Source organism: Palaemon carinicauda, chromosome 42 (genome assembly GCF_036898095.1).
Source record: "Palaemon carinicauda isolate YSFRI2023 chromosome 42, ASM3689809v2, whole genome shotgun sequence".
Classification (NCBI taxonomy): Eukaryota; Metazoa; Arthropoda; class Malacostraca; order Decapoda; family Palaemonidae; genus Palaemon; species Palaemon carinicauda.
In genome coordinates, this window is record NC_090766.1 from 49,053,518 (window position 1) to 49,058,517 (window position 5,000).

At 36.5% G+C, this 5,000-nt stretch overlaps 1 protein-coding gene across 1 annotated transcript in view; it reads left to right on the top strand.

Annotated features, from left to right (window-relative positions):
* Positions 1 to 5,000, top strand: part of LOC137633146 (uncharacterized) — a 452,933-nt gene that overhangs the window by 107,440 nt on the left and 340,493 nt on the right. The gene's annotated exons all lie outside the window — the stretch shown is intronic.

The window sequence follows — 5,000 nt, forward strand, 5'->3', positions numbered from 1 at the left end:
TAGAACTGATTAGAGTTTCAGATAATATTTCAAAATCTATTCTGTCCCTATTAATGGTACCTAGAATATTTTATTTTTTTCGTATTTTTACTATTATATTGTATTTGATATAAGTGTATAAAATATAAATGCAATTCGAGGACCAGGTAGAGGCTGATAGAACTGATTAGAGTTTTAGATATTTCAAAATCTATTCTATCCCTATCAATAGTACACTTAAGTTCTTAGAATATTTCCTTTTTCCCTGTTTCATTTCCTCACTGTTTCATTTTCTCTGTTGGAGCCCTTTTACTTATAGCATCCTACATTTCAAACTAGGGTTATAGATTAGCAAGTAATAATAATAACAGCATCGTTGATCAACAAGAAATGTCCTTTTCTGATACACAGACATCTAACATCAATTCCTAAGGTTCGTAGAGAAACACATGCACCATTGTTCAAATTGGACAGGTTTTCAGAAGGATGAATAATTCACGCTTTTCTGTTAGTCATGGCGTGCAAGCCTCATTACTTATTCAGTTCAGAACGAGTGCAAGTGTTATGCAAAATTCATGCTTTGTCTACTATGATAATGAAGGGAGTGGCCCGGGGGGCTGAACTAACATCTCCTCTTTAATATAATGACAGGTGAATTCTTGAGGTACTATTTTTAATGCCAGGTACGTTTCGTGCTCTTAAATATATTCTAAGGAGTGTATTTATTGCTAAGAATGGTTCTGTTATAAGCTTATTCTTAATGTGGTTCATGCTAGAGTGTATATGCCATGAGCATATTTTCAAGTATGGGGTTTATGCTATAGTACCGGAGACTCAGTAATGGACCGACTTTTATTATTATTATTATTATTATTATTATTATTATTATTATTATTATTATTATTATTATTATAAGCTAAGCAAACAACCCTAGTTGGAAAAGCTGGATGTTATAATCTCAAGGGCTCCAACAGGGAAAAATAGCCCAGTGGTGAAAGGAAATAAGGAAGTAAATTTATTACAAAAGCAGTAATGAACAATTAGAATAAGATAATTTAAGGACAGTAATAAATAGTCAAAATAAAATATTTGAATAAAAGTAATAAACAATTAAAATGAAACATTTTAAGAAAAGTAGTATTGAAATAAATCTTTCAAATGTAAACTATGAAAAATTACTAAAGCAAGAGGAAGAAATATAAGAGTATTGTGCCTAAGTGTACCCTCTCGCAAGAGAACTCTACACCATGACAATTGAAGACCATGGTACAAAGGCTATGGTACTACCCAAGACTAGACAACAGTTGCTAAATTTTGGAGTGTTCTTTTCTTAGAGGAGTTACCTACCATGACTAAAAAGCATTTGGGATATTTAGGATGTAGTACTGGGTCATCGTTTGATATACCAGAAATATAGCAGGGTTGTGGTGGCCGATGTGATAAGGGCCCTGACTGGTGAAAACCAGACTAAGGTTACAGTCCCGCTCAAACTCGTTACTCTTTGGTTGCTGCAACCTTAACATCATTGTGAGCTAAGAATAGAGGGTTTGGGTAAGCCTATGGGTCTATCTTCAAAGTCTTCAGTAGCCATTGCCTGACCCTCCTTGGTCCTAGCTTGGGCGGATATGGGGTTTGGGTGCCAATCATATTTATATATGGCCAGTGTCTAGGGCATTGTCCTGCTTGATAGAGCAATGTCGCTGTCCCTTCCCTCTGCCATTCATGAGCGGCCTTTAAACCTTTAAACCGTCATTTGAAATACCAGAGTTACAGTAATGGCAGTTGGTTGGATTACTAGAGATACATATCGGGACCGTTATTTGGAATACCAGTAACGGCCAGTAGCTTAAAATACCTGTTATTATAACATTGGACCGTCATTTGGAATACCGGTAACGACTAGTAGCTTAAAATACCTGTTATTACAACATTGGACCGTCATTTGGAATACCGGTAACGACTAGTAGCTTAAAATACCTGTTATTACAACATTGGACCGTCATTTGGAATACCAGTAACGGCCAGTAGCTTAAAATACCTGTTATTACAACATTGGACCGTCATTAGGAATGCCACAAATAGACTTGGGTTGAAATACCAGAAATACTGTAATGAACCGTAGTTTGCAATGCCAAAGATTTCTTAATTGCCCATTTGGAATACCCGAGATACAGTATTGAACTATTCGTTGGAATATCAGATATACTAAAAGACTGCTCCGGGATACTAAAGATACAAAACTGAACCGTAATTGGGAATACAAGAGAGTTAGTAATAGGAAGATGCACTTACGGACGTCATTTGGAATAGAAGGCAGGCAGTTAATTCTAATAGTCAGGCCTTCTCCATCATAAGGCTCAATACTACGCAGTACTCTAGAAGTTTTATTCCAGCTGTGACCAAGTTGTGGAATGATCTTCCTAATCGGGTAGTTGAATCAGTAGAACTTCAAAAGTTCAAAGTTGGAGCAAATGCTTTTTTGTTGACCAGGCGGACATAAGTCATTTTATAGTTTATATATGACATATTTATTTTTGACGTTGTTAATAGGTTATATAGGACATATCTCTTTTGACATTACTTTTTTTTAGAATGATTTATTGCTAATTTGTTCTCTTCAGTTATTTATTTCCTTATTTCCTTTCCTCACCGGGCTATTTTTCCCTATTGAAGCCCCTGGGCTTATAGCATCTTGCTTTTCCAATTAGGGTTGTTGCTTAGATAATAATAATAATAATAATAATAATAATAATAATAATATCCCTATTTCCTTGCCTCACTGGGCTATTTTTCCCTATTGGAGCCCCTGGGCTTATAGCATCTTGCTTTTCCAATTAGGGTTGTAGCTTGGATAATAATAATAATAATAATAATAATAGAAAAACTACATTAATGGACCTTCGTTTGGATTACCAGATGACACTGGAATCCCTGGTACTAGCTTCTTGGCTAGTACAGTAGTAACGTGTTAGCCTAGCATTCGCATGGCAGCAGATCGATCCCCACCCGGGACCGTGAGTTTAAGCTGTTTACTGGGGAGGGGGGGGGGGGCGCTTGTCCAGCTGACGTTCTGGTGAGCCTCAATTCTGATGAAACTCGAACTGAAACCAGGCACCTTTAACCTTTGGACCTTCGTTTGGAATAACATATGTACAGCTGGACCCAGGAGTCCCTGTTACACCCCGCTTCAAAGGAGTTTACCCTGGCATACGCTTACTTTGCGGGATATAACCAAATAGATGGGTTGGAGATAGATGGCAGCGGTGGTGGGCTGGGCTAAACGCAGGTTAGGAACTCGCCGCGCAGTAAGCATGTGACAGGGTGCACTTCCTCAGAGAGAGAGAGAGAGAGAGAGAGAGAGAGAGAGAGAGAGAGAGAGAGAGAGAGAGAGAGAGGTGCCAGGAAATCCTGTGTCCAGCTGTACAACTTCGTACCGTCGTTTGGAACACAAATCATATAGTAATTGAACATACTTTGGAATACAAAGGGTATATAAATGGCATATCAGGGGTACAGCAATAGACTGTTGGTTAGAAGAACGGAGTTATTAGAATTTATATATGTATAATCATAAAGTATCTTGTCAAGATGCCAGAGAACTTCAAATCAATCAATCAATCATAAAGTATGGAAGCGGTTCTTTTTGACAGTTCGGAATCACTATATTTATTGCTAAAAATACATGGCAGTGGTTACACATTCTCCATTGTTTATGTAATCATTAAGGTAGTACGCGTAGAGTTTGCTTTATAATTCTTTTTATGTCACCTCTCCATTTCCTTATTCGTCTTTAGCCTAGAAATGCAATTCAGTTAAACCACTTTAAAGAAGAGATGGCAATAAAAAAACTTTTGTCAAAAGCTGTCGTGTAGTTTTTGACACCATGTCCACAGACACACACAAATGAATAAATAAGTAAACTGGATAGATTTATAATCTCCTTGGCGGAGGTAATAATAATAATAATAATAATAATAATAATAATAATAATAATAATAATAATAATAATAATAATAATAATATTTTCCCCATATCTTCCATACTTTTTTTTTTTCCATATCTAGGCTTCTCCTCCATATCTATTTATTATTAAACGTAGTAGACGTAATAATGATAATAATAATAATAATAATGATAATGATAATGATGATGATAGATGAGTATAACTTACGATTTGTCAAAAGCTGAATAAAAATGATCAAGATATCTAAATGACTTAACTTTTAATAGTACACAAGCACTGTCTACATTTAGTCCCTTGTTTATTTAATTACGTTAATCTATTACACAGCGTTGCTGTCAAACTGAAACTCACCGAGTTAGAATAATAATCACCCAGAATTACTACCCGAAATTCAGCGAGAAATCTGAAAGCAGACATGAATAAGAAATTCGGGAGATTAATGAGTGAAAGGAGTATTTAGATGAGAGAGAGAGAGAGAGAGAGAGAGAGAGAGAGAGAGAGAGAGGAGAGGAGAGGAGAGAGAGGAGAGAGAGAGAGAGAGAGGGGAAAACCAGTGCGCGGGAATACGTTTTAATCTCTCTATTTATGATTAACAGTAAACGAGAGAGAGAGAGAGATGAGAGAGAGAGAGAGAGAGAGAGAGAGAGAGAGAGAGAGAGAGAGAGAGAGAGATTAAAACCAGTGCGCGGGAATACGTTTAAATCTCTCTTCATTTACGATGAACAGTAAAATGCCCCAGATTTCACTTGTTTAATGTTTATTTAATTCTTACTGCTTATTCGGGAGAGAGAGAGAGAGAGAGAGAGAAGAGAAGAGAGAGAGAGAGAGAGAGAGAGAGAGAGAGAGAGAGAGAGAGAGCTATTTCTAATGAATGGCGGGGGAAATTACCTTATTATATTTTATCTTTTTGGTCATATTCTGATGTTATTTATTTTGTGGTCATATGTTTCAGTTATTCATATATTACTGCTTCTCTTATCCTCTCTGTTGATCTTGGCAGCGACCCACAACAGTCAGCTATCAAGATGTACCTACATAAATCGCTTCTTTGTTCATG